We start from the raw sequence: 12,473 nt of genomic DNA, 5'->3' as shown, positions 1-12,473 counted from the left end.
ATAAAAATTTTTAGCATCATAGAAAATAAGTTATGGTGAAATAAAATGAATAATATAACTATGTTAATTTATATTAAAATATATATTAAAAGACTGGAGTAGTTAGTTATCTATAGGTCATTGTAAGTGATTGTTTTTCTTTTTTGTATGTTTCTTTTCTATACACATTTGCTACAGTGAGTGTGTATTACATTTATGATAAAGAGAAACTTTACCTTTAAAAAAACAACTCAGATAGCAAAATAAATACATAGATAAGTTATAGCATATAACCCCCTACTATTCCTTTTGTTGCAGCACGGATTTTGCAAACTACAATAACATGTGCTTCTGTCTGGTAACAACATTTATAAAATGAATTACTTGGGACCAAGCTGGTATCTGCAGAGTGAAGAGTAATCGTCGATTGGTTTGAGAAGGCATGAGTCTTACAGAGAGCTGTGTTCCCATGAAATGATGACCAAGGCTCTGCCTCAACTGGAAAATATATTGATAAGTTGTGTGGAATCAATCAATCAGTAAGTCCCACGTTAATGGTCATCGTGTGCCTGTTATTGTACTAGGAAACCGTAAGTTGAAAATAAACTGAACCAGAGAATTCTAGAATTTAAAGAAGATCAGTGGTCAGCCAATTCAACATCCTACCCAGAAAATGAATCTTCTCTACAATGAAGCTAGTGGGGCATTGTGATAGAACATAAATTTGGTGCCTCCAATAAAGTTAGTGTGTGCACATCCTTATGGGTTTCCTCCCCTTGAACTTGCTCTGGCCCAGTGACCTGTTTCAACAAGTAGAAGGTGGAGGAAGTGACACTATGCCAGTTGTAGACTTAAACCTTAACTTCTCTTTTGTCTAGGGGAAGGCAGACATGATGTAAGAAGTCTAACTACCCTGTGACCACCATTTTGGGAGAAGCCAGCCTAGCCGTGTGTAGCAGCCATGTGGAGGAGAACCGAGGCCTCCAGCCAACAGCCCCAGCTGTGCTTCTAGCTGACGACCAGGACCAACCTGCCAGCCCTCAGTGAGGCCACCTTCAAAGTGGATCCTTTGATGCCCCATGAAATGTCTGTACCTAGCCCTGCTCAGATTACAGAATCCTGAGCAAATCAATAAAATGGTGGTTGTTTAAGCCACTAAGTTTGGGGATAATTTGTTACACTGCAGTAGATAACCAAACAGACATCTAGTCTCAGCTCAAACTCTTCTAGGAACAGGAGACTCTGTGCTTTATAAAGTAATTCATTCCATTTTTTAAAATAGCAATAATTGCTAGAACATTCTTTTCTACATTTAACCCAAATCTGCCTTCCTATCATTCACAACCTGTCTCTATGGAGAGTAAGTCTACGTCCTCCTGCATGGCAGCTCTTCCAGTGTCTACAGGTAATCATGACCGTCACTCCCTACACCTCCCACCCTCATTTTACCCCCATGCCTGAGGCATGCATACAAGCCTTCTCTTTTTAGAGATAAACATCACCAGCTCCTTCAAGTCCCATTCTTTCCTTGAAAGCTCAAACTCTTACAGGTGTATCAGATGCCATCTAGAAGCGCACAAGGGAGTTTTCTTCACTTTTAAGAGAACACCAGTATTTCAGGCCATGGTTTGCTCAGAAACATTTTGTCAGAAAATTACTGGTTAGAAAAAATATATATGAATTATTATTTATGTTTGCTGCAAATGCAACCAGTAAAGAAGATGAGTGAGGTTGTTATCTATTTAAGGCATAGAACTCTCTTTGAGTCGTTTGGGTTGCTCTCAAAAGGCTTCAAAACCCAACTGTCCTTATGCAGACAAAGATTTTCTTTGATGTGGCAAGTCTGTTTCTAAGTTACTGCTGGAAACAGGCTGTGACGCTGGGAATTCAATTATTGACCCAACTTCATGGTCAGTCAGTGCTGGTGCCTGTACCACAGCAGACATACGGAGCTCTACATTTGCGATGAGATGGCCAAGTGATGGATGGATGCAGCCAGTGTTTCTTTGGTCCTTGTTCAAGTAAGACTGTGTGTATTATAAGAAGATGACACCTTAGCCATTTTAAAGAGTCAATATAAGATGGAATGGCATCTGGGGGCAAAGTGAGTGCATATTATTGCTCCAGATATTTTTTCCCTAAAACATCACAGAATTTCTGTATTGTACAGAAGGGTCTATATGGGGAGATTGCCTGGAGTCATACAGCTGGGTTTGTCCCTCCAGCTCTGTCACTCCTTGGCATTCTTACAATGGGCTAAATTATAATACAAAATCTCTCTGAATTAATTTCATCCCTTATGAAATTGAAATAAATACTTTACAGCATTGGTGGAAACACTGACAAACTCTCTGTTAAACATGTTATAAATAATAAAGTGGCAAATAAGTATAAAGGTCACTGCGTGTCCATGTAGACACCCTTTAATACACTAGACCTCTTCAAATTCCAAGGACCTCACCTTTACTCCACTTTCTCACTATTAAGAATAACCCTAACCGTAAATTTGTTTTCTACATCTGTGACTCTATTTCTGTTTTGTAAATAAGTTCATTTGTACCACTTTACATAGGGAACTCTACTCAATACTCTGTAATGATCTATATGGGAAAAGATTCTATATAAGAATGGTTAACTGATTCACTTTGCTGTACATCTGAAACTAACACAACATTGTAAATCAACTATACTCCAATAAAATTTTTTTTAGAAAAAAGAATAACCCTAACAAAGTTGTAATCCTCGCAGCGTCAGTATTTTCTGGAGTGGCTCGTGGGGTAGTGAGTGTTCATGCGTTGCCTCTAGGTTTTGGCTTTTCCATCAGGCAGCATATGCATCTATAGCAGGCTTCTTCCACTCTTTATACTCTGATGAATCCCACAGTTTTACCTCTGTCCCAGGCTGAGCCCCTGGCCCTCACTCATTTGACTGGCCACCCCTCATCTCTACGTGGATGGCCCCCAGCATCTCAAACCCATCATGTCCCTGAACTCAGACTCCTGACCTTCCTTCCCAAACCTAGTCTCCTCCAGTCACGTTTGCCAGAAAAGACATAAGACACCCAGTTACATCTGACTTTTATATCAACCATGGTGAATATATTTTTAGTATAAGTAAGTCCAGTGTGCTATTTGGGACATACTTACACTAAAAAATATTTATTGTATATCTGATTGCATGGGACATACTTATATTAAAAAATTATTTGCCAAATATCTATGCAATCTGATAGACAGCAACTTTTTAGTAAAAGTACATCCCAAATATCATATGGCACATACTTATAAAAATGATTCACTGTTCGTGTAAAATTCAAAGCTAACCGGGTATCGTGTATTTTTATTTGCTAAATCTGACAAGCCTACCTCCAGAGTTCTCAGCCAAGGGAGGGGCACCTTACCTACCTTACCGTAAATATTCCATTAGCTCCCCATTGTCCTCAGGACAAATCCTCAGTCTGGGCTAAGGTCCTCCACAATCGGCTTCCTTCTTATTCTGCTGTTTCTCCGCTGTGCTCCATCCCCAGCCCCCCACCATGCACCCACCAACCCCAAGCCCACTGGACTCAGTGTCCCTCGGCAGTGAATTACTTCCAGGGTCTCTGAAATGCACACACACTCATCTCCATATTTGCATCTTGATAGTGGATAAAGTTTACCCATTTCCAGATCTTTGTTAAACTATCTTAGATAGTGGACTTCTTGGAGCCCCCAGGGCAGGGACTTCAGGCCCCTGGGAACTAGCAGCAGAGGGGTTCCTGTGTGATTGAGTTGCTACTGCATGCTCTGTAACTTTGCACATGACTCCAAGTGTGCATGTCTTCATCAGGATTGTGGGAGGCTAGGACCACCGTGGGAATGTGGCTGTGCAGCTGGATCTTGGCTGACAGTGGCCTGTGACGGTTCCTCCCTGACCCTTGGATTGTGGCTGTGTGATACTGCCATTAGCACTGGATGACTGTGAAGTGGTGAGAGCCAGCAAGAGGGAGCACGATGTAATGGCTGAGAACACTGGTTCTCAAATCCTGACTTTATAACGTACTAGCTGTGTGACCATGGGCAAGTCTCTTAACATCTCTGGGCCTCAGCGTTCCCATCTATAAAATCAGAAATGTTAGTTGTCTCTAATTCTTTTCTTTTTTTTTTTTTAGGGATCTGTTAACTAACTTTTATTGTGGTAATCATTTTGTAATATATACATATACCAGATTGTACACCTTAAACTTACACAATGTTTTATGTCAATTATATCTCAATAGAGCTGGAAAAATAAGTTTTTAAAATGAGAAGCAAGTTTTTCATTTTGATGAAAGCCATGTTATCATTTATTTTTTCCTTTCACGGTTTGGGTTTTTGTGCCGTGAAAAATCACTGTCTAGACCATGATCACAAATATTTTCTCCAATAGTTTCTTCTAAAAATTATATAGGTCTAACTTTAATATTTATGCCTATCACCTACTTCAATGAATGTTTATATATCGTGTGAAATGTACATGAGCTTATCTTTGGGAAGAAACAAGAATACTGACGGGCATGCCGTAAATGGTAACTTTCATGTTTATATCACTTCTAATTTTTCTAGCTCTGATCACCATGTATATTGTTTGGCTGTTAACTTTCTATCTCTTCCCACTTTGGAAAGATTTTGGTGAACAGAATTTCTTACTCACCTTTGTATCCCCAGGGTCTGGAGGAACTGAACGCACAGAAAGTTCTCAGTAGGTATTTACCCTAGCTGCTGAGATGGCTGCAGAAACTTGCCTTGCAGATTATAGGATTGCTTTTCAAAGAAAGAGATCTTTAAGCTGCATTTTGAGGGATGAAAGGAGCTTTCCAGACAGAAACGGGTGATTAGAAGTTCAAGAAGAGGAAATATCAGAGAAGGGCCATGAGAAGAGCACGGTGGGTGCTGCTGCCCGTTTGGGATGGTTTCGGAAGCAGCGTCGGAAGCACGGGAGTGGTCCTCTGGGACTCGGATGTCCACTTGCCAGGAGGGGCCTTGGTTGTCCTGCAAGCATCAGCCAGTCCCTGCGGGATCTGAGGCAGACGTGAGTGTCAGGGGCGTTACCTGGCTGAGTGAGGAGATTGTACCGAGGGAAGCAAGTGTGGAAACAGGGAGAAGAGCTAGGAAGTTGCTGCAAAGGAAGAATGAGAGATGTCGGGAATCAGAATCCTGCCGCACACGGCAGGGAAGGTCCCGTGCACTGCTGCGCGTCACGGAGGGTGCAGTCCCCACAGCCGGTGTCAGGAACGGTGCCCGCTGCAGGGAAGGGCCCGTCCTGGAGAGAAAGGGCACAGACAGGACAGTTAGAGCGAGGGGGAGTGGTGGGTTTAAAAGGGGACTCCCAAAGGACCGAGAGCCTCGAGCTCTGGGCTGTGATCTCCTTGGGTCTCGGAGTCGCCTACATGTATTTATCTATCAGGGCAGAGTTGGCAACAAGATTCACAAAGCCTCATTCCCAGACTTCTCTAAGCTTCTGACTTGTGGGTTCTGGTTCAGGGGACCACAAGGAGAGTCACGAGAGCAAAATGAGTGAAGTTTGAGGAAAAAAAGAGAAATGAAATCAATCCTAAGGGAGACTTAACGTCTTCTCCTCCTCTTATATCCAAACTGTGCGTGACAGCATCCCTCGAGAGGTGGCACTGCCTCCAAGAAGGAGGGACCCCCATGCTGCTGGGTGTGGACCCTGTGCTTGTCATCATTCTGGATGCTGTTATAACTCAGGGTCCCCTTTGTCTCAGTATTAGCCTCTGAGAGGAGTGCCATCAACCCATTTTACAGATGTGAAGGCAAAGGTGCAGAAAGGCCACGTGACTTGTCCAAGGCCACAGTGCTCATAAGTGGCAGAGTCACGATTCAAAATCAAGCCAACATTTGCACTACACCACCAGACAAGGACCTACCTTGATGACCCTCTGCTCAGCATTTCAGAAGCTAGAGGTCTCACCCAAGGCCATCTTTCCCTCAAGTAATCAAAGCCCCAGAGGCTTTCAAGGCTCCCAGGCTCCTTTGCATTTATAGTCACCTCCACAGAGAAAGTCACATAGACTCGGCCAAGGACGTGGCCAAGGTCATAAGAAGTTCACCATGTAGAGCCGCAGTGCACTCCTCACTGGTGACCAAGATCTGGCCCCTAGCTGATCTCATTCCTGGCGGAGGCGGGTGCCCCGTGAGATGCACAGCCTCTGCCCCCGCGGCTTCTATTCTGGCCCCTATCGTGCTCTGTCTTGTCTCCTTCGGTCCTCTTCCCTTTTTTCTGAGATTCCAGGGTTTCTGAAGCGGACTTCTAGGTGAAGTGACCGCTGTGATCAGAAGTTAGAGGTTTTAAATGAAACAGGAAAAGAAATGGGCTTCATAAAGCAGCCATTAGCCACCGTCCCTTGCATTATTTATATGAAAAATATGCATGTTTCTTCCTCTAATTCTGATGAAACTCAGTTTTAGTAAGAACCGGGAGAGCAGAATTCATAATAAAGCCAAACGAGGGTGCAAAGTCAGGCGTTCCTTTTGTGTGTGTGGTTGTCAGTTGAGAGACAAAGAACTTAAGATGTCAAGGAAAAAGAAGGAGAAACTATGTAGAAATGAGCAGATGCAAATGTAAATAGTTACTCAGAGATAAATGGATATGCCAGACGCATAAGGCATAGAAGGTTTCAGGGGGGAAATTATAGCTCAGATCCAGGGAGATCACATAAGATATATGATATTGCAGGTAATTGTATTTTACTCTAATCCTCACTGGGAAAGAGACAGAAAGTTTGACTTCATGTCTCCTTCCCTGGTCTTTAGTTTCCTCTTGGCCAGCCTCAATTTGGGGTTATTTCTATATTAATCTTGAAGTAACTGTGCACTTCTCAGTTATCCCATGAGCCTGTCCGTCATGGCCCTCACCTGGACAGGTGTGGCCAGTCTTCTGAGCTCAGCTGTTTACCTGGATCTGCTTCCCGAGTCCCTCCAGGACTGCCTGGCCGGACACAGATCACATCCCACCTCACTGGATCCTGTCCTCCTGACCTTGAGCTCAGTTTGCCGAATCTGCGTCTATGCCCTCCTCACACAAGTAGACATACATGTGTGCGTGCACACACACCCACAACACACACAGTAGACACCCACAATGTATACACAATGTATACACATATACGCACACCCACAATACATATGCAACATGCATATACACACACATAACACACATATACACACAACACATATACACACAACACATACACCCACAATATATACACAACATGTATATACACACAACACATACACAACACATATACACACAACACATACACCCACAACACATACACAACATGTATATACACACAACACATATACACCAAAAGCACACACCCACAACACACACACAACACATACACAACACATATACACACAACACATACATCCACAATATATACACAACATGTATATACACACAGCACATATACAACACATATACACCCAAAGCACACACACCCACAACACATACACAACACAACACACACACAGTATCCACAGCACACACACGACACATACAAAACACACCACACACACACATACACAGATCATCGTCATCCTTCTTTGTGGGCTCTAGGACGTAAGCTGACCCGATGTCTCACTTCTCCCTCTACCTAGTTCTGATCCTGGGACCTGCTCTGACCCCCCTGCCTTGCAGGTCAGGTCAGCTGAAATTCTTCAGAGCCGTGGAGCTGATTCCTCACTCAGCTGTGACCTGGTCCTGCTACCACGGGGCACGTGGACAGCTGGTACTCAGGCCGTGTCTGAATGGTGGAGATGTTAATCTAGAGTGAGTCGAACCATCTGAACAGAGACCCCTTCCTGACCGAACCCAGCTCTCCTAATGGATGCTACTGGGTCGGAGATTGTACCACTAAGGAGTCACTGCACTGAAATTTTAACTGAAGAGCAACTCTACCTGTGCATAAGGTAAAATACGTAAAAGGAATTTTTAACATTTATCTACAGGGATTACAACCTCGTGCTCCGGATCGTTCACTGGGATTCAGTAGTTGCGTCTCTTGGTCGGCTCTCCACACCTGTTCATCGGATGGAGCTGGCAGCACACCCGTGGGGCAGGTAGGGTGGCATCAGGGTCGCCCCCTCACTGATGCCAGCACATCCTTTACTGAACTCGGAAGCCAGTGCACTCTCCTGGCTACAGAGAGCATTAAAGTCTAGAACCCAGAAGAAGTTAATTCAGTCCGCTGGAGGACATAACTGTGTGACGTCTGGAAATACGCAGGAATGTCGGTAATTTTTACCACGTGTACTCTTGTCATTTATAAGACATGTTCACAGGCCCCCAGAGGATACGAGCGGAGGACGGGGATTTCAGAGGTGTCTCCAGGGCGGAGGAGAGGGGGGAGGGCATGGGGTCTCCATTCTGTCGGAATAAGAGAGGGGACAGAACGCAGGATTCGGAGTCAGAATTTCTTTTGTATTCACTCAGCCTCTTGGTGCTGTGCCTTCTTGAATAAGTCGCTCCCTCTCTCCACAGACCCGGTGTTCTTGTCTGTAAAACAGGGGTAACAGCAGCCCCCTCACAGAGTCACTCTGTTAATTAACTGAGTTCTTGGGACGCAATCAGCAGCAGTGCCCAGGAAATGGTGCCGTTTCTCTTATCAGCAGTGCCAGTAGGTCACCATTCCTATTTCAGTTAGTAAGTTTCTGGAACCATTTTATTTAAAAACACTCCCCAGGGCTTCCCTGGTGGCGCAGCGGTTAAGAATCCGCCTGCCAATGCAGGGTACATGGGTTCGAGCCCTGGTCCGGGAAGAGTCCACATGCCGCAGAGCGGCTGAGCCCATGCGCCACAACTACTGAGCCTGCGCTCTGGAGCCCGCAAGCCACAACTACTGAGCCCACGTGCTACAACTACTGAAGCCCGCGTGCGTAGAGCCCGAGCTCCGCGACAAGAGAAGCCACCACAATGAGAAGCCCGCGCACCGCAGCGAAGAGTGGCCCCCGCTCACCACAACTAGAGAAAGCCCGCGCACAGCAACAAACACCCAATGCAGCCAAAAATAAATAATAAATAAATAAATAAATTTATTTTTAAAAAAAATCTCTCCCCAAATTGACCATCTTAGGGACTGGGTGACACTGAGTTGGCGGCTGGGCTGAGCTGGGGGGTCCCGGAGACCACGCACACGTCCTGGCAACCCCCAAAGGCTGGCCTCAGCCAGGATCCTCTGCTGTAGAATCTCAGCGCCTCTCCGTGTGGTCTCTGCAGCTTTGGACCTGGTGACTAGGGCTCCGAGAACAAGTGGCCCTAAGACAGGAATCGGGAGCTGCCTGTTTCTTACGGCCTTAATGGGGAAACGAGTACCAAGTCACTTCTTCCATGTTCTGTTGGTCAAACCATTCCGCAACACACCTGCGTTCAAGGGGAAGAGGCGTGGACGCCGTGTCTCAAAGGGAAGCGTGTCAAAGAACCAGGGCCGTCTTTAATCCACCACTCTCCCTTCCTCCCTCAGGTCTGGTGGCTCAACATCACTTCTTCACTGAGGCCTGCCCCACCCCCCATTTTAAATGGTTGTTGCCCCTCCCTCCCTGCCCCATGCTCCGAACCCCTGCCATGATTGATTTCTCTCCAGGAAGTGGTAACCATCTAATACTGTGTATTTTACCTATTTACATCTTTATTGCCCACCTCACCATGTTGAAATACAGGCTAGTTCGGGATCCATATTTTTGTCCATTTTGTTCCACGCGATTGCCCCATACCTACAAAGTGCCCGGTACAGGGCAGACATTCAATACAGAGTTGTGGAAAAGATGACTACCAGCTGCTTTCAGTACACCATCAAATGCCCTTTGTCTCCATGCAGACATCTGATGGAAGACCTCAGGCTCTGGGGCAGTTTTAAAAAGTGACCACATGTTCTTTGGCCTCCCTTCCATCAAGAGGCAGGATTGTGGCCCTTGGATCTGGGCAGCTTGTGACAATAGCATGTGGGAAGTGACGCTGTGTAACTTCCCAGGCTAGGCCAGAAAGGGAAGGCAACCTCTTCTCTTAGAAAGCTCCACCTGGAACCCAGCCACCATGCTGAGGAGCCCAAGCCACAGGGAGAGGCCACGTGTAGGGGTCTGGTCAGTAAACCCCGCCTTTCAGTGGTCCCAGCCCAGGGCCCAGACACGTGTGGGATGGAGCCTCTGAAGATCCCAGCCCATTACCTTTCACATCTTCCCAGGTGAGGCCCCAGACACCATGGAGCAGAGATGAGCCATTTCTGTCCAAATTCCTGATTCACAGAACCTGTGAATATTTAAAAAAAAAAAAAAAAAGGTTGATGTTTTATGCCCTAAGTTTGGGGTGGTCTGTTACACAGCAACGGGTAACCAGAACCCACATCTTTATTTTCTTAAATCAAATAAATGTGGTCAGACCCCCAACCCACTAAGCTTGTCAGGATATTCCATTTCAGTCGTGCTTTGGGAGGTCCTTTCCTGATCCTCATCTTTGAGTGTGGAACAGTCATTGGAAAGAATCTTCCATCCTGATTGCTTGGTGAATCATCTCTCCCGAGCAGGAGGCCCATCTTCCCAGGCAAGCCCAGGGCGCGTCACGCACCAATGTTCCCTGAACGGGGCTCTGTTCCAGGCTCTGGGACACAACAGAGAAGAAAACGGAGCAAGTCCCTGCCCTCTGGGAGCTTACATTTTAGACCAGCAGTAAATAGACAATCACTGACTAAAGTTTAAGCCTTTCCACTCAGTGGACCAGTTTTTTTTGTTTGTTTAATTTTCTTAAATTGAAGTGTAGTTGATTTACATGTTGTGTTAGTTTCTAGTGCAGCAAAGTGATTCAGTTATTTTTGTTGATGCAGTCTATTACTTAGCACATACTCTCTAATTCTGCAAACCATAGCCCTCGATATGCATATCGACTCACAAAGTAAACCCGGAAGGAAAATGTGTGAGATCATCAAATTCTCATAAACTGAGGCACGTGTGGCCTTTGACTTAGATTTCCTGTTCAGTGAAGCTTGGCACTCACTTTGGAACTGTTCTTTTTGTTCCCCTGACACTTGCATTAGAAGTTTGTCTGACCCTTCACCTCTCTGTCGATTGGTTAATGATCTGAAAACCATCAGGACTGGAAATTCAGGCAGCCTCAGTGTCATTTAAAGAGCTGTCACTAATGTGTGTGTTTTTATTTTTTTGAATTTTATTTTGTTTATTTTTTTATACAGCAGGTTCTTACTAGTTATCTACTTTATACATATTAGTGTATGTATGTCAATCCCAACCTCTCAGTTCATCACACCACCACCAACCCCCTGTCACTTCCCCGCCTTGGTGTCCATATGTTTGTTCTCTACATCTGTGTCTCTATTTCTGCCATGCAAACCAGTTCATCTGTACCATTTTTCTAGGTTCCACATATATGCGTTAATATACGATATTGTTTTTCCTCTTTCTGACTTTGTGTGTGTGTTTTTCATTTCAGGCTTTAATTGCCCATGTGACTATTATTTTGTAATGAACTGGCAATCAAAGACACACAACAAAATTTAAGTCAGTGCTAGATTAATTTGTGGAAGAAATGAAATTTCCTACATTTGGTCCCTGTCTCTTCACTTTCGTCTCCAACACAAGTATCTGCATTTCCTCCATTGTATACTCTGGAAGCCCAGGGCTCCCCAGCTGCCAGTCTGCCCCACATTCCCTTTTGTCCCTCCTTCTTCCCTAACCACCCAAGCACCTCTTAGGAGCCTTTCCATCTTAATTAGGAAAATAGCTCATAGAATGTGAGACGTGGGCGGGGGGGGGGGGGGCGGCGGGGCTTTAGGAACAAGTTGGTCCAGTCTCCTCATCTTGAGGCTGGGAAGTCTAAGGACCAGAGAGGTAGCGTGACTTGCCCAAGGTCAGAATTATCTTGGAAGCTGGAGAGAAATCTTAGCGGGGCACAGAGTGTGGGGTGAGGGCAAAGGGGAAGGTGGGAGAAGGGGCGAGTGGAGGCAGGATTTCACATGTCTGACAGCCCGGAAGAATTACGTTTTAGCCTTAAATCACACTCTGTAGGCAGTTCTAATCAAAATGCAAACTCTAAATATAATTCATATGAAGTATGTTCCGGAAATCCTTTTTCCTAAGTATGTGTTCAATTATTAAGACTCTTTCATTGGAGCTTGTATTCTCCTCAAATCGAGAAGAGAAGAGAATATTTCTCAGGGGCAGACACTTGGGTGAGTTTTCTCTTTAACCTCCCTCTCTGAACTCTTTCTGCCTTGCTTGAATTCTTCACAGTAAGCATACATAATTTTTACAAAAACTAAAAAGGACCTTTCTAAACAAAAATTGGAACACTTTAATAATATATTTTATTACCTTAATTATACAGGTAATTACAACTTTGCAGACCTGACCTTACAGAATTGGGTTAAAAGCTAAATATGCAAGATCCAAAAAAGCAGTTTAAAAAATCCATAGTATAGCTCATGATTAATGTGAATGTCCCTTGGA

The sequence above is a fragment of the Balaenoptera ricei genome, chromosome 7 (genome assembly GCF_028023285.1).
Source record: "Balaenoptera ricei isolate mBalRic1 chromosome 7, mBalRic1.hap2, whole genome shotgun sequence".
Lineage (NCBI taxonomy): Eukaryota > Metazoa > Chordata > Mammalia > Artiodactyla > Balaenopteridae > Balaenoptera > Balaenoptera ricei.
Note: the sequence above shows the minus strand (reverse complement) of the source record.